Genomic DNA, 25,556 nt, shown 5'->3' on the forward strand with positions numbered 1-25,556 from the left:
TAAATTAACATCTTTGGACTTAAATTTGAAGGTTTTATAATTTTTATACAAGTTCTAAGAACGTTGTTTGTCATTTTTAGTGATTTCTATAGAAACATTTGTCTACTTTGAATGATTTTAATCAGTAATAGTTAAGAAAACATAAGTGCATAATGGTTATAAACCATTATCTGTACCTCCTTGTATTGTACAAATTACTATCGACTAAAATGTTACATATTAAAACTATTCTATTGATATTTGTGTTTTTGAAACTGTATCTCTTTAGAAAAGGTAAAATATACACTCATTAGTAGCGACTATTATCACGAAATGTTTTTCGAAACTGAATAGTCGACGTGGCAACGTTCAGGCAATAGCTAATCCGTTAAAGTTGATAAACAACATAAATTGGTGAGTATCTGAAATTGTTCTAAAATGATTATATTATATTATTGAACGCAATTTCGACCATTACATTAGTAGTCTTTCCTATAACAGATAAAGAAATAACAAATGCTTATAAAGAAGAATGTTGAACATATTCGTGCCATGCTTAATAATATGAACGCTAAAATACTTAGTTGTTTTCTCACGTACAAAAAATTCCAGTTTTGTTAAAATTTTGAATGGGAATGGTAAATAACATTACCAAAACGAAATAATTAAATAAATCCTTTTTCCCCAGTAAGCTTTGATAAGCACTCAAGTATATGCAAAATGTCTTGCTTAAGGACATACGATACAGTTACAGGGGAGGTAATGACGTTGCTAACGTAAAATGTTATTTTCGCGACGTCAAACTGTGACATATCGGGAAAAGATGCATTTTTCGACTGATTTTTATCATTCAAACTGATTTAATTTTAAAACGAGTGCATGGACCCCTATTTTTTAAAATGACATTTTGTTTCATTTTGCAGGGAGATTATGTGGACCAAATTTTATAAAACTGTAAATAGTGCATTTTTTTTAATTTTGATCAATATACAGCAACAAATGACGTTTTTTTCTCAATCCATGTCCATTTCATAAATATGAGTTATTTCTGAATAAAAAGTGCAAATTATTTTAAGATACTTATAAAATACAGAAATTACAAATTATGTAACAAAAACAATTTGTGTTTATCTCTTAAAACAAAAAAGTTGTGGCTTTCTTTCGAAAAAAAAAATACGGCCACAAATCAGAATTTTGAGCAAATATACAAAATTTCGACCTCATTTAACTCAAAAAGGAGCACATGAAGGTATATATTTTATTACATTTTTTATTTAATCAAGCAAAAAGTAGCCTATATGGAAATTTTCATCAAACAGTAAATACGGGATCAAAACTGTATCGTATGCCCTTGACTACAGAAGCATTCATATTGATTAAAACTTTTAGAAATATACATTTATCTCTCAATAAAAAATGGCATTCGAGAGAGAGAAAAAAAAAATCGATTGAAAAGTTTAAAAAAAAACTAAAAAAAGATCTCAAGCAGGCTGAAAATAATTACCTTGCATACAGTTGAGAATGGAAATGGGTAATGTGTCATACAGACAACAACCCGACCAAAGTGAAAAGAACAAGTGAATGCCACAAGTAAGTCGTCAACTAAGTGGGGGAAATCCTGCACCCGGATTTTGTTTTATAAGATTCCGTAATTTTGGCTCCCCAATACAATCCTACACTAATGACCGCACGTGCTTCCTTTGCCAACGTCACAACAATGCGTAGGAATTCAACACTTAATTTAACTCGTGTTTTCAATGTAGTAGCACACAAATTTAATAAGAGAATGACATGCTTCTTTTCTTTAATTTCATAAGGTTGAAACAGAGTTGATCGTCCGCCAATTTTAAGCATATATATATATATATATATATAGCATATAGCATATAGCACATTCGCGTGCTTCGATCAACGCGTTTATATTCCTTAAACTACATAAAGAAACACTCAATTCTAATCTTTAATGAAACTTTACAAACCAAAATGTCCGTTACAATATTGATTCATACCGTAACAAGATTTTCCGGTAGTATTAGTGTAAAAGTAAAAATGCTGCTCATTTACAAAAGTGTTGATCAAACTTTTATAATCATGCTTCTCAAGATACATGTACGTCGTATACCTATACACCATAAAGTTACAGATTTGTCTTGTGAAATTAAGAAATTTATGGAAGTTCCTCATCTGAGTTCCAAAAAAGTAATCAAAAGCTGTATATCTGAAAACAGGTTAATTTTCGTTTCTTTAAACACACTTGTCCAATATCAAAATAGTGCTTTCCTAGAATTTCCTTCTTCATCAGGAATGCTGATGGCTTATATTTGAAAGATAAGGATGAACCAAAACAAAAAGCTACTTGACCTTAGGGTCCCAAATCCATGTTGGGTCAACTTCGTTTGAAGAAGTTTCAACCTAAGTTTCGTTATATAATTACAGATAGTTAGTTCACATGATTACGTAATATTAATTTGATTTTGTTTAATTTTGCGTAATGATAAACTCCCTCTTTATTAATTTGACAACTGGGCATATCCGAGAGATCAAACCTATCATTGTCTAATCAAGAACATATTTAAACTAACAGAAATTTCAGTAAGCTGTATTTTTACTATAGTCTTTTCAAACTGGCAGTAAAAACCTCTGTAAAGTTAGGCGTCAGTTTGGGGTATATAAGTACGCAGCCACGTCTAGTCAAAATTACACTGTTACATCCTCGCGTTAAAAGAGTGCTAGTTTCTCCGATCATAAAGAACCCATCCTTGCAATAATTATTCGAATGGTCCGTAGGAGACATGTTGCAAGGCAAATGGTATAATTTAAGTTCGAATGATTAAGACCTTCATACCAAACTTCCTCTATAACAAGACCTCCATAGTGTGTGCATTGCTCATTTGTACTCCTACTTTAAACAATGTTTTATTTCAAAAGTGCTAAAAAATACAATTATACAATAAAAAAAAAAGTGAACCTGTCTTAAGTCTTTGCCCCTGACCGTTAAGAAACTTAAAATCATTCATTCAAACAATTAGTATAGCACTAAACCAATTCATGGTTGTGCATGACAAATTGTGTAAGTATAACGCAAGATTTCCTATAAACAATATATTCCTTTGCTTGAACCAACAAGGCCCAATAAAAGGATAATAGACTTTCAATATTTAAGAGTTTTAGAGCTATCCTCCATCCTTCGTCTATACTCGAAAGGTTTATAATGATCTGACAATTTGAACATATATCTAGCAGATGTAATTGTAAAATTTGTGGACTTGATAATGCCTGAGATTAAGTGAAGTAAACCCCGATTTCACTAATATAGCATTGGTGTCACCATGTTCGATTTAATTTTCGTTTGTGTCATAAAGATCAGCGATAAACTGTCTTCACACAGGCTTAATACCTAAAGCAGCAATATTTTCATAAATTTTTGCTACCTGTTTGGCTTAATAAAATGTATTTTTGTCAAAACAATGAATACGCGTATCGGCGCTGGGCTTCGTATATGACTTTTCTGGCTAAACACACTTTTTGACACCAATGGTCTGGGCGGTAGGAAATCTTTGGTTTTACAAAATGGCATACAGTTAGACCAATCAAAACGTTTGAAATAAGACATATCACAAAATTGCTAATGTCAGTTGTTTGTAAAGTTTACTTCCGAAATGTTGTGCGAAAACTTGAAAATCGTTGTATAATGGCTTTGGGAATAAAATATTTATACATTTCTTAATTTCTGTGAAAATAATTTAAGTTCTCGGATAATCCAGAAATGTAAAAGTTTTTATTTGACTGCTAATTACAAAAATGTTCAAGTTCACATACGACATGTTGGAAGCATGCATTGTGTCTAAATTTGCAAAGCCTGTTTGTGAGATATTTGTAATTTACAACATTTTGGAAGCCCATCGACGGTATACATCAACTGTTTTGCTTCTTTGGTTTCAAAAAGCAAACATTCTGTATCCACGATAGTTGACAATATTTAAAAGGTAAAAAAAATATAAAGTATAATATTTTGAAAAAAAAGAAAACTCTAGTAATTTACAAACAGAAACTGCCATTAAGTCATGTGGTTGTCTTTTCCAGCACACAAAGTAGTTCTGGGTAAAAAAGAATAGGAGTAGAAACTGCAGATAGAGATGAACGGAAAACTTTTAATACTTTGGGAAAAAAAGTCGGGATAAAACAAGATACTCTCGAAAATCAATCGTTAATTGCTACTTATAACTTTTTGCAGTACACTGAAGAATCTGATCATTTTTAGGCGTGGTATTTTTTAAGAAAAACTTGTTTCTCCATCTGAAAATATAGTGTGATTTTACTGTATGCGCGAAAAACCTCTGAAACACTAAGTTAGATACTGAAAAGCGTTCATATTTTATACCAATAGATTAAACCTTAATGGAATCCCTACATGTACAATGATTTTCTAATCTGCATGTACAGTTTTGTAGTTACATACCTGTTATCAAGTATTATGCATTTTGATAAAAAAAAAAAAAAAGAGCAAACGTATCTAGCAAAAACGACACAAGTTATTTCTCTTGTATGAACAGATCGTTGTATTGATTCCCTGTTCGCCTTTCAAAAGCAACATTTACGTCATTCGAATTATCAGTATATTATCTTCCTTTGTTTCGATGCAGCAGGCTACTGCCAAACACTTGCTAAATGGTACTGCTTTTCTGCGCATTTATCTATTGTATTAGATTTGTTATGGACACTGCAAACCATTTGGCGTATGTTAAAATATCATCTCACACCTGTGTTTGATAAAATTAATAAGAATTTCACGTATAAGACAAGCCAATTAAACCAATGAAAATCAGATTTTCATGTCATAATTAATGACAGCATTTTTCAAAAACATTTCAAATCGTATTTTGAAATTTGAGTGTGCTATAGGTATATACATGTAGTTATGAAAATCGTGTTTATTGATGATGATTTATCTTATGAAAAATTGTAAATAGGGACGCTTGTATGATTTAACCCGTCTTGTTTACGGGGATATGAACACGAATATCCTGGTCTGATAACTGAGAAGAAAAATAAATAAAAAATTAAAATGTCAATTGTTCTTGAACAATTGAGAGGTCTTTCCTTTTGTAATGTAAAATACATGTTCCAATAGACGTAGAATGTATTGAAAAGTTCTTACACACAAAAAACTTAAAATATTGTTTGTTTGTTTGTTTGTTTCTGTTTGGGTCTATAGTATTGTGTTACCGGAGAAGTATCATGTTTAGTTTGGAAAGTTTTTATTTTGTTTCAGGTCCAGCGCGCGCCAGATTGAGGAGACATCACGTGACGCGGGTTTATAATAACGAAAACTTAGTATTTTAATTTCTTTGTAGGTGGGGATGTTGAACAGACAACATGTATAGAGACGGAATGTACACAATGTAATTTCTTTTGTCATTGTAGGACATTGACATTTTGATCACAGTTCACCAGCAGTGCATGATTTGGATTTAATTGATCCGGTGTAACTTTAAACCCATTTAAGGATTATTTTCTGATAATGTACATTTTTCAGCACCTGTTTGTAACACAGAATAGTATTTTAATCTAGGAGCGGACATTTTATTGTAGGATTTCACTGAGATTTACGAACCTAGCAAGCGATTTTTACGCCATTGCCATTTCTTTTCTCTAGGAAAAGTCTTGAGAGATATCTGCACCAAGTTTCTTTATGAACCTTTAGTACATGTATGCCCTGCTGACTGCAAATTGTCAGGTCGATTGGACTTGTAGTTTCAGAGTTCATGTGGATTTTTTTTCAGAAGAGATATTAAAATTCAAAATCTTGAATAATTGAGAGTTTTTTCTTTCCATTTTGTTTTAAATATACTGTAATAAATAAACTGTCATACACATTGATTGATTGATTGATTGATTGGCTGGTTGGTTGATTGGTTGATTGGTTGGTTGGTTGGTTAGTTGGTTTATAACTTAAACACTTGGGATAAGGTCTCTTGAAACAAGCGAAAAAACCAAAATGAGAACTTGGACCTGTATTAAACACACATAACGGAAGAATACATACAATGATTGATTGGTTGGTTGGTTGATTGATTGATTGATTGATTTGTTGGTTGATTAAACACGTTGGATAGGGTCAATTGAAACAGCGAAAAAGCAACATAAAACATCTTGATTAAACACATGAGACAGAAAATTGCATGCACTGATTGATTGATTGATTGATTGATTGATTGGTTGGTTGGTTGGCTGATTAATTGATTGATTGGTTGGTTGATTAAACACGTTGGATAGGGTCACACAGCAAAAAAGAAACAAAAACGATCTTGATTAAACACATGAGACAGAAACATGCATGCACTGATTGATTGATTGATTGATTAGTTAATTGGTTGGTTGGTTGGTTGATTAAACACGTTGGATAGGATCAATTGAAACAGCGAAAAAGAAACAAAAAAGATCTTGATTAAACACATGAGACAGAAACATGCATGAACTGATTGAATGCTTGATTGATTGATTGATTGATTGATTGATTGATTGATTGATTAAACACCTTAGATAGGGCAATTGAAACAGCGAAAAAGAAACAAAAACTATCTTGATTAAACACATGAGACAGAAAAATGCATGCACTGATTGATTGATTGATTGATTGGTTTGTTGGTTGTTTGGTTGGTTGGAATTCAAACACACATAAAACTCTTTAAATAGTGCCAAAATCACATAATTTGCCTCTTTGTACATGACTTTGACCTTTGACCTTGTGACTTTCATTAAGGTCATTGCTCCACAATATCATTGCAAAAGGCCCCATGGGTCTAGGACCTTTGGTTCAAGAGTTAAAGCTTTTTTTACCTTTCGGAACCATTAACAGGGGTTATGCCTCTTTTGAATATGTCAAATCTCTTCGTTCAAAATGTAAAAAAGTTGTGCCTCAGTCACTTAAACATTTTTCACTGTTTACTATTTCTGTAAGTACAATCGTTTTTGAGATATCGACTAAAAAGTTGAAAGGTCAAGGTCAACCTTAGAAAGCTTTAAAACACACTGAAAATCCTTTAAATAAGGTCAAAAACATATAATTCGCTATATGGGACATGACCTTGACCTTTGCCCTCTTGACCTTTGTCAAGGTCATTAGTCCCCAATGTCATTGCTGAAGACCCCATGGGTCTAGGACCTTTGGTCATATAGTAAAAGCTGATTTTGCCTTTTCAGAAACCTAAAACAAGAGTTATGCCCCTTACAAAAAGGTCAAATCTCTTCGGTCCAAATGTAACAAAGTTGCGCCTTAATGAACTTAATATTTTTCACTATTTACTATTTCTGAAAGTACAATCGTTTTTGAGATATCGACAAAAAAGTTGAAAGGTGAAAGGTCAAGATCAACCTTAAAAACATTCAAAACACACTAAAAATCCTCAAAATAAGGTCAAAAACACATAATTCGCTATCTGGGACATGACCTTTACCTTTGACCTTGTGACCTTTATCAAGGTCATTAGTCCCCAATGTCATTGCTGAAGACCCCATGGGTCTAGGTCCTTTGGTTATATAGTAAAAGCTGATTTTGTCTTTTCAGAAACCTAAATCAGGGGTTATGCCCCTAACAGAAAGGTCAAATCTCTTCGGTCAAAATGTAACAAAGTTGCGCCTTAATGACCGAAATATTTTCCACTATACAACACTCTGTAAGTATAATGGTTTCTGAGATTACTAGGTGTTAGGTCAAAGGTCAAGGTCAACATACACATTTGACCTTGAGGTATTTTTCAAAGTCACATGATTTGATGATGAATGGTGAAGATCCTAGGTGTCTACGACTTACGGTTTCTGAGTTTTGGTAGCCAACCGACACCGGGTAATTTGAATAGGGGCATAACCCTACCAATGAGTCGTTGAATCTTTTCGATCCAAATGTAACGAAGAACCAGGGTCTGGTCCTGAACAAATATCACTCTTCGATATTTTTCTACCTATTACGGTTACGGTGTTGGAACGATAACAAGGTTTTTGGGATTCGGAGGGATTACTCCGAACCGACAAAATATTTCGACTCACAAAGTGAGTTCTGGATAGGTATTCATGACACCGATACAAAGTATGAACATGAAAGCGACACGTCTTACGGTTAAGGCTGCTAACTTCGTCAAAGTTTGGCGGAAGAATAATAATAATAATTAAAAACCAATTGTTCAGAGAACAATTGAAGGTCTTTCCACTGAAAACAATGTATTTTAATATGAAAGTTGTAAAATTAAGATTAAAATGTCATTTCAATCGTCAACTGATAGGTTATTGTACGCTGATTCCAGAAATATATGGTTTCTATACAATATTTTTTAAATAAGGGAGATAATTTGTTACTTTCGGTTTGAAAAATGTTACTTCCGATAATATTTGAATATTTAATTGACACTGATTCCAAAAAGATCTGGTTCTATATACTTTTTTATTAATAAAGTACAAAAATAGCTACTTCCGGTTTACACAAGGTCACTTCCGGTTGTTTTTTTCAAGGTTAAATGGTTTGATACCTTTCGCCAAAAGTCTCATGGATATATCATGTATAAATATGAGCTGAAAGCAAAGGTCAAAAACTAGAACGTCAAATTAATCTATGACCTTGAGATCAATTTCAAGGTCATAAACCAATGACCTCAAATCAAAAGACCATAGGACTTAATTATATTTGGTTAATCAGTTATATCACCATACACGTATTTTTAAATACAAGAGGGGAGAAAACTCACTTTTACGTTCAACGTACCCTTGCAATCAAAATTTACTTGTTACGACATGTCGCAACTAACAATTTAGAAAAAAATAATTTGTCGATATCTTATACAGTTTCTGGAAATTAGTGGAAATAAGCCAAATTCAAAAATTGGAATATGACCTTGACCTTTGACCTTGACCTAATTTTTATTTTTTTGGACCAAGGAATTCAAATCAAAAGATCCTTGGTCTCTAGCACTCGTGATTTACAAGATAGAAATGCATATCACTTATATCAAATGCATAAGGGGAAATAACTCTCATATGGAGCATTCATATCACTTCGGTCAAAATAGGAATAATCATGCGAAGGATATAACGAGCAATTTTGTAAAATAAATTTGTCATAATATTTTACGGTTGCGAAGGAGTTGCGCTAACAAGGAAAACAGTGTTTGGGGAGATAACTCCTACAAAGAAAAGTATTCGTTTACGCAGGGTAAATTTCAAAAGCGCATAAACTGTTCGATATCATATACCAAATATCTAAGCGACATATTGCGAAACAAATGTTTATCGCAAGAACAAAATTAGGCGGAAGAAAAAAAAAAATAATCAGAAGAAAAACAATAGGTCTTTCCACAGAAAAGTGGAAAGACCTAATAATAATAATAAACAGAAGAAATACAGTAATGTCTTTCCCTTTTGAAAAAGGAAAGACCTTAATAAAATGAAAAGTCAACTACACAAATAGATAGAAACAATATGTACGAAAGTATCAATATATTTTTGGGCGGGAAAAAAATGGCAGATGAAGCAACCAAAAAATTTAAAAGAATTTTCTCCATCCAAATCTATTCCGTCTGCTTTAAATATAGACTTGTTCCCCCAAATTTTGTTTAAAAAAGTGTATTGCTTGGTATCAATTCTTCAGACAATTTGATCTTAATATCGATTAACTGGTTGATACAACCAACGCTATGAATATCATACATCTTCTACTAAGTCAGTTATTTAATTGTTAACGTTAATTCTCAACATAAGATATGCAACAGAAAATCTCCGTATCTCATCGTGATAAAATTCAACCTTCTGATTTATTCATACTTTGAAAACATCAACAAGTGTTACAGCTACCAACAGTATTGTCGATTTTGATATATTAAGTCATACAATAATTATAGTTTGTGTCTTTATATTTAAAGTATCGGACACAAGAGTAAAGATGTATCAACGGTCAGTAAACATGGTCTGGACCGTTATAATCAAATTTGATCACAAGTGTAAGCTAGCGAAAAATAAAAGAATGTATAAGTTTTATAGTCATATAAACAAAAGAAAAACACGTTCGTGACAAACTAAAAGAAGACATACATTCATACATATAATATATATACAGTAAGTAACAGTTAGTAAGTAAATAGTTTACTATAGTGTCACGATCTAATATACATCATATACAATATAAAAATCTTTAAAACCATATTAGATCCCTGCCTTTAAGACATATTATACACTTTCATCCTTTTCAAACTAAAAAATATATACTATAATGTAAAATAAATATTTAAATAATAAATCTTTTTATGATACTAAAAATTCTTAAACAAACAACCTTTAAGTTTATTTATACAATCAATTTTTATTTTTGAATGGCGAGCAGAAAGTCAGATTTATCTTCCTACTTTTAAACATAAGATACAATGTCTTGGCTAATAAAACTTGAGCATGATCACAGTTCATAATAAAATCAAAGTTTTCATCAGAGTTAAAACCATTAAAGTGTTGTTCAGAACATTAATATAATTACTTAAAAAGTCATTCTCTTATATCTCAGTAAAAATTACAGTCTTTCATTGCACAAAAGACAAAGTCTATCATATAATGGTGTGGTCGGCTGGGTGTAACGTCCGGTCTCAACTGCAAGCGAAAGCGATCCACATCGAAAGTTTGATAAAATGCGTCGATGGTCACAAAAGTAGATTGTTTTAACAAATAAACTATGTGTAATATGAAATATATCAATTGTTGCAAGTATATAATATAGTGACGAATCAAAATGAAAATAACATTATATTAAATACCACAAAACTTTGAAAAATCTGTTAAAGTCTCCTGTCCTCAGTTCCATTGGCTGTTTTCAAAAGGAACCTATTAATTCATTTCGCAATGAAAGAAAAAATAAAATTTATCATCTATATCTTCAACAGGGCAAAACTTACACGATCTAAGATTCCGTGGTACTTTTTTATATTTTCCTAATTCAAGTTCCAGACTTTGATCACATATTCTGAATTTAGTAATATTCAAGTTTGAATTATTAAGTTTAATTATGTCTCTGTATCTGTTTTGAGATCTTTGTAGAGAACAAGTTTAGTATGTTCATATAAGTATTCAATAATTTATGTTTTTTTTTATTTATTAGACATTCTTTCTTTGATGACATTGTTTAGAAATTTGACTTTCTTTACAGTTTTACACGAAGACAAGTTTTTGGGATAATCTATCTCTTTAGGAATAATATCTTTGGCATATGGATACCAATAATATATATTGTAAGCATCTAATATCTTACAGATAACAAGTTATTCCTTTAAAAGAGGATAAATATCTTTAGTATATAGCCTAGCCAAATATAGTAAAGACTGAATTTCAATAAAGTTTATTATTAGCTATATAGGAACCTTCCAACTTCAAGATGAGTTACCAAACTTTTGGGGCATTTTTTTAGCACCCAAAACATATCTAAAGAATGGTAAATGAACCTTTCTGAAAGGTGGTCTATCTGTAAAGGAAAATAAATGAGCAAATGTGTAACTATAGTTTGCACGAGTTTATGCATTTATGATTGGTGGATATGAATCCATCATACATACTTCAACATTACAAGTCTGACTAATGAATCAAATAAGCTAAATGCTTCTTTGATTGGCAACCTACCAAATGCTGAAAATCGGGAATATAAAGCAACTATAATCTTCCTAGCTTTCTTAGCTAGATCATAAATACTAGAGTTAAGGTTACCATTTCTATTAAGAACAGACCTAAGAAATTTATATTATAAAACATTGCAAATCATTTGAGTTTTATATTTAATGAATGATTTTTCTAATTTGCAGGTTTTTTCCTGAAATTTTATCAAATTATAAGAATAATTTATTCACATTATCTTGGAGTCCATGTTTTGTTTCTGAGAGTTCAATAATGTCATCTACAAAGAGAATACTATTTATATTTGAATCTACTAGTTTTGGTGATCTGCTTTGGTTATTATAATGGCCTAGGCAATGTTAAAATGAATACAACTATATAACTTGCACGAATTATTTCGATGATAATATCACTGGGGTAAAGCTGATGACCGTAACTGCATTCACGGTCATCCCAAGATGTTGGATGAAAAATTAGGTCAGTTTCTGTATTGTCTGTTAAAGTGTTTCTATATCATTTTCTTTACAAATCATACATTGAAACGATGTAAATTTATAAAAGAATCACTCGGAAATCACTAATTACTTCTGAGAAATGTGCATGAAACGGGAAATTCGATTTGAAAAAATCGCCAAGATGACCGTAAATCACAATCGAGATGACCGTAACAGAATCAGCGATTCATAACAAGGGTGACCGTAACTGCTTTTAAGATGACCGTAATTTGTAAATGATGACCGTGACTTTTATAGGATGACCCTCAATTCTAAGAAATATCCGTATTTATATAACTATCTTTATGTATCAAATGATTAATCGTGTTGGTATACACATATTAATATGAGAGTATTATCCTATAGGTAGAAGAAAATAAGACGTGCTTCAAATGCAAAGATTACCATATGTATCTTTTTTTACAGTAGAGGGTTTAGTTTTTAAAATGAATTTGCCAAAATACATGCAAATGAACAGGAAGGGAAAACATGCTACAAAAGCGCGATAAAATGACACCTTACAAGCATAATGAAAAAATGCGGTGCACAGCCTTCAACTGCTCGACAAAAGATTTTTTGTGTGTTTCTGGGATTCCTTTTAATGACATATAATGAATACACATTTTTAAAAATGCCAAAAAATTGCATGTACAACCATTGATATTATATCGTCTTTCATTTTGTCGTGCAAATAAAATAACAGAAATATTTTGAAAATATCATTCGAATAAACTAGTGAAGGTGAGCTCCAGCAAAGTAGATCCTTAAAATAGTATTGTACGAAAAGCGTATCACAAGGCGGAACGTTGTCAATTTGTATATATACAGAAATGTTATTCATACAGTCAGGATTCTACTTCTTCAAAATTATCTCCCCGTTACGCCAGTTCATGCTCACAATCGTAGAAATGGAAGCCATTGTATAGGGATGACGGTCTGCCAATTTTGCTCTTTAAAACTGATAAATTTATCCACATAGCACCATTACGATCGATCGTTATATGTCAGTTATATTATAAAAGACAAATGTATCTACTAGCTAATGAGCATTAGTTAATGGTCTTGTCTGTATTGATTCAACTTAAAAATATTGTCTGTTCGGATGTCAGGTGGAACTTTTGAAAATTCTTAAGCATTTAAAAAAAATCTAATTGAATATTTCGTGGAAGGACAGACTAAACATTTTCAGTGGTTGAAGATTATAAACCCTAGTTATCACACACTGGAAAATCATATTTTTTCGAAGATATCCATTTTCATCATCCAAATTAAAAGACTGTCGTCAAGTACTTTTAGAAAAAATAGCTATTCGAACACACCTACTCTGTTTTTGTGATTCATTAGATAGGTATCTCACTTGACCCATATACTTCATCTTTTCGTACTGTCATTTTTTTCCGTTATGAAGTCAACCTGTAGCTTTGATATATAACTATGATAGAATCTGAAGCGAGATGCTATATAAAATACTCTTGCTTTGTACGTTTTAAAGACAAAATATACACCCCAAACATGCCCTAACATAAAAAGGTGCACTCGATTTTTCTCTTTTCGATACAATCGTTACCTGTTTTGGGGGATTTTTTCTTGATTCACTTAATGGAAGGGCAGACACGAAAATTTCTGAACTAAACGATTGATATGTTCTCCGTCCGTGATAAAGAAAAAAATCGGAGGTTATGCATTTTCTACATCCAACTTATAGATAGATATAGGAAGATGTGGTGTGAGTGCCAATGAGACAACTCTCCATACAAATAACAATTTAAAAAGTAAACCATTATAGGTTAAAGTACGGCCTTCAACACGGAGCCTTGGCTCACACCGAACAACAAGCTATAAAGGGCCCCAAAATTACTAGTGTAAAACCATTCAAACGGGAAAACCAACGGTCTAATCTATATAAACTATATATAAAAAAGAAGATGTGGTATTATTGCCAATGAGACAACTAAAAAAGTATATCCAGAAAAGACCAAAATGACACAAACATTAACAACTATAGGTAACCGTAAGGCCTTCAACAATGAGCAAAGCCCATACCACATAGTCAGCTATAAAAGGCCCCGATAAGAACCATGTCGTCGACTTGATATTTTATTGTTTTGCATTACTATGTAATAGATACATTGAAAACTTACGCAAATGGTGTTTTTAAAATAAGAAAATTGTCGTTTTATTTGTTTCTATTAACTTTTTAAAATTTTGTTACTATATCAAACATTACAGTTAACATTTATCGCTTTCTCGATAAACACAGAGCTTCGATTCTTTTGTTCTATTTCAAAATTGTTTCCGTCTGCATATATCAAGACAAATTAAGATTTTAATACGCTTCCTCTGGAACCATACACATGGGCTCGATTACCAAATATTCGTATGTATTATTAATGTTTTTAATGCTCCATTTATTGGCATTATGTTTTTCTGGTCTGTGTGTACGTTCGTCCGTTCGTCTGTTTGTTTGTCCGTTTGTCCAGCTTCAAGTTAAATAAAATTGAAACTTAGTACACATTTTCCCTATGGTATGATCTTTTTAATTCTAATGCCAAATTACAGTTTTGTCCCATTTTCATAGTCCACTAAACATAGAAAATGATAGTGTAGATGAGGCATCTGTGTAGTTGGGACACATTCATGTTTCTTCAAATTTTCGTCGTATCGCTGTCAATTTGTGTTAAAATTTTAACGTCGATATCAATAAATATTTCATTGTTTACGAGAAATATGCAATTTACTATCATTGTTATAAATCCTAAGTATGGGCAAATATGAAACATATTTATATCCGCTAACCAAGACCCTATTGAGATCGACAAACTCAACAAAAAAGCTTTGAATACAATACGGATATTTCTTAGAATTGATGGTCATCCTATAAAAGTTACGGTCGTCCTACATAAATTACAGTCAGTCTTTACAAATTACGGTCATCCTTTACAAGTTACGGTCATCTTTTTACCAATCACGGTCATCCTTGTTTTATGTTACGGTCATCTTGAAAATATTTTGATTATGATTTACGGTCATCTTAACGATTTTTTCAAATCGAATTTCCCGTTTCATGCACATTTCTCGGAAGTAATTAGTGATTTTCGAGTGATTCTTTTATAAATTTACATCGTTTTAATGTATGATTTGTAAAGAAAATGATATAGAAACACTTTAACAGACAATACAGAAACTGACCTAATGTTTCATCCGACATCTTGGGATGACCGTGAATGCAGTTACGGTCATCAGCTTTACCCCAGTGAATATGGAATATACGATACGAGAAAATTAACGGCAATATTTATAACAAAATGAAGGGACAGACATGACAACCAGTAAACCAAAGGCTTTTACATTCTTGTATAATCTTGAACTAGGTAAAACTATAGAGCTTACCGCGTGCGAGATCATCATGGATAATCACTAAGGTCGTTAAACATCCCTTGCAAAAGTCTTTGGTTTAATTTTAAAAAAATCTTTAAATGCTGTCGATATGTTATTATAGTCTTAACTCATTTCACCTCTCATTCCAATATCAAATTGCAGTTACAAGTGTCACATAAGTTTCCTGACCTCTCTTCTTTAACCGTAAAATCTATTCACTCACAATTTTGAATTGAGACTTGAGATTTAAAATGTTACTTCAATATAACATTCTCTAATTTTGAATGCTTCACACAGACACCATAAAAGAAAACAAATATCGCTATCCCTTCGAAATTGGAATTTGATAAAGAAAAATGACATGTTATATTTTTATTTTACATGTGTACTTTTATTTCAATTTGGTTCTAAATTTAGATTTAGTTATCCCATAAAATGCGGACGGAGTAGAAGACACCTGTTTATTTTCTGCACATGTAGAAAAAGTTGAAAACTGCGAGTTGAATGACATAGTTTTTACTTATTCTAAGATGAATGTTATCTAGAGTAATAACTTTTTAGTTTCTAAATAATTTTTTATGGGCCTAATCTGGTGGGTTTTTTTTGGGTTTTTTTTTTCTGACTTTGTTCTTCCGACCTTATAAGTCTTGTAGGTGTTGCACTAGTAATCAAATATTATTCCGGTATCTCTTACTTTTTATATGAATATAAATCATGTCCGAAAACTATCAATTGCACAAAAAACGAACATGCCAACGTCTTTAAAATTCAACATTTTTTTAATTCGCATGTCATTCATTAATTATTCGTAACCTACAACTTTACATTTTAAGAACTGACTATTGTGGGTTTTTTTCGTTCAAAACTACGGCTTTTTAAAACGATATTTTCGGGTCAATTCAGTTTTCATTTTAAGTAATTTGGTATCAATAGAAGAAGAATTGTCACATTTGTATTTGTTCATAATTTTGTTGTGAAACGTTTTTAACTTTTTGTTGATATCATACACACGAAATGCCTTCTCCTACGGCTACGCGTCTAAAACAAAATTAGTGTATTAAAGTTATGCTGCCCAAAACAATAGAATGCTTTGATTTCTAACTGGAGTTGTTCAGATAATTTCACAGGCGTGCTTGTTGGATTCAAAATAGACCGGACGAAATAGTTTCTCTTTCGTGTGTCCATTTTTCTTTCTTGGAGTAAGGAAGATAACTTGCGTAACTAACGACGAAAGTTTTTTTTATCCCGTATTCCGCTAAAGGCGTGCAATTACGTACATTTCGCCTTAATCTCCACTTTCAGGTCTAAAGATTTAAAAAAAAATTGAATGTCGAAGATGATTATTTTTTCCGTTGTAATGAAAACGGGTAATATGGTCATCAATTTCTTTTTTACGGTTCTATATTATTCAAAGTAGTGTTGTAGATGAATAAAAATACAACAAAAAGTAGAAAAAAGCGTATCATCATTGTGTTGTTAGCTGTAAAACGTCATTTTGCACGTTTGTCACTAACAACTAATCCCCAGAATGGTTTTATATCAAAAATAAAGTCGGTGACCATATGATTACTTGACATCACTTAAACGGAAATGCATGTATCAACAATGTAACATTTTTAAATTAAAATCTTTGGACTTAAATTTGAAGGTTTTATAACTTTTATACAAATTCTAAGAACGTTGTTTGTCATTTTCAGATGATTTCTATAGAGACATTTATCTACTTTGAAAGAATTCAATCAGTAATAGTTAAGAAAAGGCCGTACGGTGACCTATAATTTTTAAATGGCTGTGTCATTTTGGTCTTTTGTGGATAGTTGTCTCATTGCCAACCATACCACATCTTCTTTTTTTATATAAGTGCATAATGTAGATAACAGGCCTCTGATAGCCTGGTCTTTTTTGTATTATCAGAATCATGTCGAGTTTACATGTATTTTGGAGACAACTAATATAATCTGTTATGCCTTATTCGGTTGCTGTAACGTGTATTAATTGGTGTTTTAATTTGTTGAAATAATTAACTACAGAATTATCAAACAAAGTATCAAGAAGTGATTCACTCGTCTATTTTGCTCGAATTTGAATTCAAAGTTATCACAGGAAAGTGAATATTCACTCCCCACCTGTGTATACCACAGACCACACACATAAGTATATTTCTTTAGATTCGGTACAATTAATATGACATCAAAAAGGTCTTAACGTCAAACTTGCACTAGTCTTATTTGATAGAGAAATACCTGTTTTTGTTTGCTTATATTAAATTCATTAAAGACTATACTAATTCGAGGTAGCATGATTGTAACACTGTGTCTTCTTTTATTCTGGAATCATAAGAAGTTGATAATGTAGAAATTTCATCAATTTCATGCGAATGACTTGGGTAATAAACCATTATCTGTACCTCCTTGTATTGTACAAATTACTATCGACTAAAATGTTACATATTAAAACTACTCTATTGATATTTGTGTTTTTGAAACTGTATCTGTTTAGAAAAGGTAAAATATACACTCATTAGTAGCGACTATTATCACGAAATGTTTTGCTAAGCTGAATAGTCGACGTGGCAACGTTCAGGCAATAGCTAATCCGTTAAAGTTGATAAACAACATTAACTGGTGAGTATCTTTAATTGTTCTAAAATGATAATATTATATCATTGAACGCAATTTCGACCATTACATTAGTAGTCTTTCCTATAACAGATAAAGAAATAACAAATGATTATAAAGAAGAATATTGAACATATCCGTGCCATGCTTAATAATATGAACGCTAAAAAACTCAGTTTTTTTCTTACGTACAATAAAAGTCCAGTTTTCTAAAAATTTTGAATGGGAATGGCAAAGGACATTACCAAAACGAAATAATTAAATAAATCCTTTTTGATTAAAACGTTTAGAAATATACATTTATCTCTCAATAAAAAAGGCATTCGAGAAAGAGAAAACAAAAATTGATTGAAAAGTTTAAAAAAAAACTAAAGAAAAAGATCTCAAGCAGGCTGAAAAAAATTACCTTGCATACAATTGAGAATGGAAATGGGTAATGTGTCGTACAGACAACAACCCGAAAAAAGTGAAAAGAACAAGTGAATGCCACAAATAAGCCGTCAACTAAGTTGGGTAAATCCCACAACCGGATTATGTTTTATAAGATTCCGTAATTTTGGCTTCCCAATAAAATCCTACACTAATGACCGCACGTGCTTCCTTTGACAACGTCACAACAATGCGTAGGAATCCAACACTCAATGTAGTTGCACACAAATGTAATAAAGAGAATGACATGCTTCTTTTTTTTAATTTCATAAGGTTGAAACAGAGTTGTTGATCGTCCGCCCATTTTAAGCATATAGCATATAGCATATAGCACATTCGCATGCTTCGATCAACGCGTTTATATTCCTAAAACTACACACAGAAACACTCAATTCTAATCTTTAATGAAACTTTACAAAACAAAATGTCCGTTACAATATTGATACATACCGTAACAAGATTTCCCGGTAGTATTAGTGTATAAGGAGCTAAAAGTAAAAATGCTGCTCATTTACAAAAGTGTTGATCAAACTTTCATAATCATGCTTCTCCATATACATGTACGTCGTATACCTATGCACCATAAAGTTACAGATTTGTCTTGTGAAATTAAGAAATTTATGGAAGTTCCTCATCTAAGTTCCATAAAAGTAATCATATGATGTATATCTGAAAACAGGTTAATTTTCGTTTCTTTAAACACACTTGTCCAATATCAAAATAGTGCTTTCCTAGAATTTCCTTCTTCATCAGGAATTCTGAAGGCTAATATTTGAAGGATAAGGATGAATCAAAACAGTTGAAGAGCTACTTGACCATAGGGTCCCAAATCCATGTTGGGTCAACTTTGTTTGAAGAAGTTTCAACCTAAGTTTCGTTATATAATTACAGATAGTTAGTTTACATGATGACGTAATATTAATTTGATTTTGTTTAATTTTGCGTAATGATAAACTCCCTCTTTATTAATTTGACAAATGGGCATATCCGAGAGATCAAACCTATCATTGTCTAATCAAGAACATATTTAAACAAACAGAAATTTCAGTAAGCTGCATTTTTACTAGGGATGTCAAAAGATCTGAAATTTAATACTCGGATACTCGGTCATGATACTCGAGTACTCGCGAGTACTCGGATGAATCTTTAACGTCTATTGAAATTTTGAGATCTTAGGTAGAATGCAGTGTTTTTGTTATTACCTTTCATAAACATAAGACAAATTTATTACACACATAGCTTCGTTGCTCTAATGTTTTTTTTGTGTCAATTAAACAATGAATTACCGACCGCCGTTTCTAAAAATAACCTATCATATTAGCAATTATTGTTTGTTTACGTGTTCATGAACCCAGAGACATATCATACCATTACAAATGTATATGAATGAACAAAATTGCAATAAAATTAAAAACATTTGCATACAAAGTCCGACAAAGAAGACTACATTTTTATCATTTGTTCCTGAGGAGGCGGTATTTTTTATATTACGACATGTCCATTAATTTGTCAACAACATTAGAGGACTTCAAATTATTTGTGATAACCACCGTTCAAATGTCTCTAATCAGTTGCTTAGGGTTCACCGCAGTTATTAAGAAATATGATCTGGTCAACAGTTTCAGACAAAATGCTGTTTGGCTTTCTATTTTTTTGTTTCAAGTAGTGTACATGAAAACATTCCCTCGGAAGAAAAGGACGTTGATGGTACTACTATAACAAATAGTAACCTAAGGAAAACATATTTATGCAATTAAGGATGTACGTAGGTGAGGTTTTGGAATAAGTGTCAAATGTTCGGACTCCTCGGTGTTTCTCATACGAAACAATGTAAAATATTTTGCCCCATTACACCTATTGATTTTTTATCATAAAACTTTATAATTCATAAAAGGTCATTTAACAAAATTTAAGCAGATTCTTGATTTTCTTTCTTTTGATTTGAGACCCAAATAATACCAATGCAAAGTTAAGGTAAAAGTCCTAGTCAGCCTTTTCCCGCCATATTTTATAAATCAAATATCTCGAAAAGGAGCTCCATGACCTATCAATATTGTTAGCTTAGTTTGATCCTTTTCCAATACTCTTCCAGCCTAAAGTATCAATTTTGAATTCTTGATTTCTTTAATTTTACCCTAGATCACCTAAGTACATCCTTAATTGATTTTTTTGTATAACGAAGGGGATATTTCATCTGAACTAACGTCAGTGGAAATGTGAAGAGAAATATCTGAAGGTGTATAACAGCAAACGAGTATCCGAGTACTAAAACAGTACTAGAGTACTCGTTGCCATTCCTAATTTTTACTATAGTCTATTCAAACTGGCAGTAAAAACCTTTGTAAAGTTAGGCGTCAGTTTGGGGTATATAAGTACGCGGCCACGTCTGGTCAGAATTAAACTGTTACATCCTCGCGTTAAAAGAGTGCAAGGTACTCCGATCATAAAGAACCCATCCTTGCAATAATTATTCGAATGGTCCGTAGGAGACATGTTGCAAGGCAAATGGTATAATTTAAGTTCGAATGATTAAGACCTTCATACCAAACTTCCTCTATAACAAGACCTACATAGTGTGTACATTGCTCGTTTGTTCTCCTAGTTTAAACAATGTTTTATTTCAAAAGTGCTAAAAATACAATTATACAATAAAAAAAATAGTGAACCTGTCTAAAGTCTTTGCCCCTGACCGTTAAGAAACTTACAATCATTCATTCAAACAATTAGTATAGCACTAAAAAAATTCATGGTTGTGTATGACAAATTGTGTAAGTATAATACGCAAGATTTCCTACAAACAATATATTCCTTTGCTTGAACCAACAAGGTCCAATAAAAGGATAATAGACTTTCAATATTTAAGAGTTTTAGAGCTATCCTCCATCCTTCGTCTATACTTGAAAGGTTTATGATGATCTGACAATTTGAACATATATCTAGCAGATGTAATTGTAGAATTTGTGGACTTAATAATGCCTGAGCTTATAAAGTGAAGTGAACCCCGATTTCACTAATATAGCATTGGTATCACCATGTTCGATTTAATTTTCGTTTGTGTCATAAAGATCAGCGATAAACTGTCTTTACAAAGACTTAATACCTAAAGCAGCAAGATTATCATAAATTTTGCTACCTGTTTGGCTGAATAAAATGTCTTTTTGTCAAAACAATGAATACGCGTATCGGCGCTGGGCTTCCAAAATGTTGTATATGACTTTTCTGTCTAAAAACACTTTTTGACACCAATGGTCTGGGCGGGAGGAAATTTTTGGTTTTACAAAATGGCATACAGTTAGACCAATTAAAACGTTTGAAATAAGACATATCACAAAATTGCCAATGTCAGTTGTTTGTAAAGTTTACTTCCGAAATGTTGTACGAAAACTTGAAAATCGTTGTATAATGGCTTTGGGAATAAAATATTTATACATTTCTTAATTTCTGTGAAAATAATTTAAGTTCTCGGATAATCCAGAAATGTAAAAGTTTTTATTTGGCTGCTATTTACAAAAATGTTCAAGTTCACATACGACATTTTGGAAGCATGCATTGTGTCTAAATTTTCAAAGCCTGTTTGTGAGATATTTTTTCTTTTGTAATTTACAACATTTTGGAAGCCCATCTACGGTATACATCAACTGTTTTGCTTCTTTGGTTTCAAAAAGCAAACATTCTGTATCCACGATAGTTGACAATATTTAAAAGGTAAAAAAAAATATAAAGTATAATATTTTGAAAAAAAAAGAAAACTCTAGTAATTTACAAACAGAAACTGCCATTAAGTCATGTGGTTGTCTTTTCCAGCGCACAAAGTATTTCTGGGTAAAAAAGAATAGTAGAACCTGCAGATAGAGATGAACGGAAAACATTTAAAGCTTTCGGAAAAAAAGTCGGGATAAAACAAGGGACTCTCGAAAATCAATCGTTAATTGCTACTTATAACTTTTTGCAGTACACTGAAGAATCTGATCATTTTTAGGCGTGGTATTTTTTAAGAAAAACTTGTTTCTTCATCTCAAAATATAGTCTGATATTTGCTGTATGCGCGAAAAAACCTCGGAAACACTAACTGAGATACTGAAAATCGTTCATATTTAATACCAATAGATTAAACCTTAATGGAATCCCTACATGTACAATGATTTTCTAATCTGCATGTACAGTTTAGTAGTTACATACCTGTTATCAAGTATTATTGCATTTTGATAAAAAAAAAAAAAAAAAAAAAAAAGAGCAAACGTATCTAGCAAAAATTATTTCTCTTGTATAAACAGATCGTCGTATTGATTCCCTGTTCGCCTTTCAAAAGCAACATTTACGTCATTCGAATTATCAGTATATCATCTTCCTTTGTTTCGATGCAGCAGGCTACTGCCAAACACTTGCTAAATGATACTGCTTTTCTGCGCATTTATCTATTGTATTAGATTTGTTATAGACACTGCAAACCATTTGGCGTATGTTAAAATATCATCTCACACCTGTGTTTGATAAAATTGATAATAATTTAACGTATGAGACAAGCCAATTAAACCAATGAAAATCAGATTTTCATTTCATAATTAATGACAGCATTGTTCAAAAACATTTCAAATCGTATTTTTAAATTTGAGTGTGCTATAGGTATATAGTTATGAAAATCGTGTTTATTGATGATGATTTATCTTATGAAAAAATGTCAATAGGGACGCTTGTATGATTTAACCCGTCTTGTTTAAAGGGATATGAAAACTAATATCCTTGTCTGATAACTGAGAAGAAAAATAAAAAAAAAATAAAATGAAAAGTCAACTACACAAAAAGATAGAAACAATATGTACGAAAGTGTCAATATATTTTCGGGCGGGAAACAAATGGCAGATGAAGCAACCAAAAAATTTAAAAGAATTTTCTCCATCCAAATCTATTCCGTCTGCTTTAAAAATAGACTTGTTCCCCCAAATTTCTGTTTAAAAAAGTGTATTGCTTGGTATCAATTCTTCAGACAATTTGATCTCAATATCGATTAACTGGTTGACACAACCAACGCTATGAATATCATACATCTTCTACTAAGTCAGTTATTTAATTGTTAACGTTAATTTTCAACATAAGATATGCAACAGAAAATCACCGTATCTCATCATGATACAATTCAACCTCCTGATTTATTCATACTTTGAAAACATCAACAAGTGTTACAGCTACCATCTATACAAATGAAGACAATCAAAATCGTGCTTTTTAGTTTAAAAAAGAACTTTTGATTTTAAAATCTGTTCCAATTGTGGATACTAACAGTATTGTCGATTTTGATATATTAAGTCATACAATAATTATAGTTTATGTCTTTATATTTAAAGTATCGGACACAAGAGTAAAGATGTATCAACGGTCAGTAAACATGGTCTTGACCGTTATAATCAAATTTTATCACAAGTGTTAGCTAGCGAAAAATAAAAGAATGTATAAGTTTTATAGTCATATAAACAAATCAAAAACATGTTCGTGACAAACTGAAAGAAGACATACATTCATACATATAATATATATATACAGTAAGTAAATAGTTTACTATAGTGTTACGATCTAATATACATTTTTTTGTACATCATATACAATATAAAAAAAATTAAAACCATATTAGATCCTTGCCTTTAAGACATATTATACACTTTCATCCTTTTCAAACTAAAAAATATATACTATAATGTAAAAGAAATATTTAAATAATAAAACTTTTTATGATACTAAAAATTCTAAAAAAAAACATCCTTTAAGTTTATTTATACAATCAATTTTTATTTTTGAATGGCGAGCAGAAATTCAGATTTATCTTCCTACGTTTAAACATAAAATACAATGTCTTGGCTAATAAAACTTGAGCGTGATCACAGTTCATAATAAAATCAAAGTTTTCATCAGAGTTAAAACCATTAAAGTGTTGTTCAGCACATTAATATAATTAAAAAGTCATTATCTTATATCTGAGTGAAAATTACAGTCTTTCATTGCACAAAAGACAAAGTCTATCATATTATGGAGTGGTCGGCTTGGTGTAACGTCCGGTCTCAACTGCAAGCGAAAGCGATCCACATCGACAGTTTGATAAAATGCGTCGATGGTCACAAAAGTAGATTGTTTTAACAAATAGACTATGTGTAATATGAAATATATCAATTGTTGCAAGTATATAATATAGTGACAAATCAAAATGAAAATAACATTATAATAAATACCACAAAACTTTGAAAAATCTGTTAAAGTCTCCTGTCCTCAGTTCCATTGGCTGTTTTCAAAAGGAACCTATTTATTCATTTCGCAATGAAAGAAAAAATGAAATTTAGCATCTATATCTTCAACAGGGCAAAATTTACACGATCTTAGATTCCGTGGTACTTATTTATATTTTCCTAAATCAAGTTCCAGACTTTGATCACATATTCTGAATTTAGTGATATTCAAGTTTGAATTGTTAAGTTAAATTATGTCTCTGTATCTGTTTTGAGATCTTTGTAGAGAAAAAGGTTTAGTATGTTACATAAGTATTCAATAATTTATATGTTTTTTTTTTATTTATTAAACATTCTTTCTTTGATGACATTGTTTTCGAAATTTGACTTTCTTTACAGTTTTACACGAAGACAAGTTTTTGGGATAATCTATCTCTTTAGGAATAATATCTTTGGCATATGTATACCAATAATATATATTTTAAGCATCTAATATCTTACAGATAACAAGTCATTCCTTTAAAAGAGGATAAATATCTTTAGTATATAGCCTAGCCAAATATAGTAAAGACTGAATTTCAATAAAGTTTATTATTAGTAACCTTCTAACTTCAAGATAAGTTACCAAATTTTTGGGGCATTTTTTTAGCACCCAAAACATATCTAAAGAATTGTAAATGAACCTTTCTGAAATGTGGTCTATCTGTAAAGGAAAATAGATGAGCAGAGGTGTAACTATAGTTTGCACGAGTTTTTGCACTTATGATTGGTGGATATGAATCCATCATACATACTTCAACATTACAAGTCTG

The 25,556-nt window shown here is 31.4% G+C and overlaps 1 protein-coding gene across 1 annotated transcript in view; it reads left to right on the forward strand.

Annotated features, from left to right (window-relative positions):
- The first annotated feature begins 338 nt into the window (after nucleotides 1-338).
- Nucleotides 339-25,556, forward strand: part of LOC139526610 (uncharacterized) — a 59,546-nt gene continuing 34,328 nt past the window's right edge. The window contains exon 1 of the mRNA XM_071321769.1: nucleotides 339-393. The gene's annotated coding sequence lies outside the window, so the exon portion shown is untranslated. The remainder of the gene's footprint in view (nucleotides 394-25,556) is intronic.

The sequence above is a fragment of the Mytilus edulis genome, chromosome 6, assembly GCF_963676685.1.
Source record: "Mytilus edulis chromosome 6, xbMytEdul2.2, whole genome shotgun sequence".
Lineage (NCBI taxonomy): Eukaryota > Metazoa > Mollusca > Bivalvia > Mytilida > Mytilidae > Mytilus > Mytilus edulis.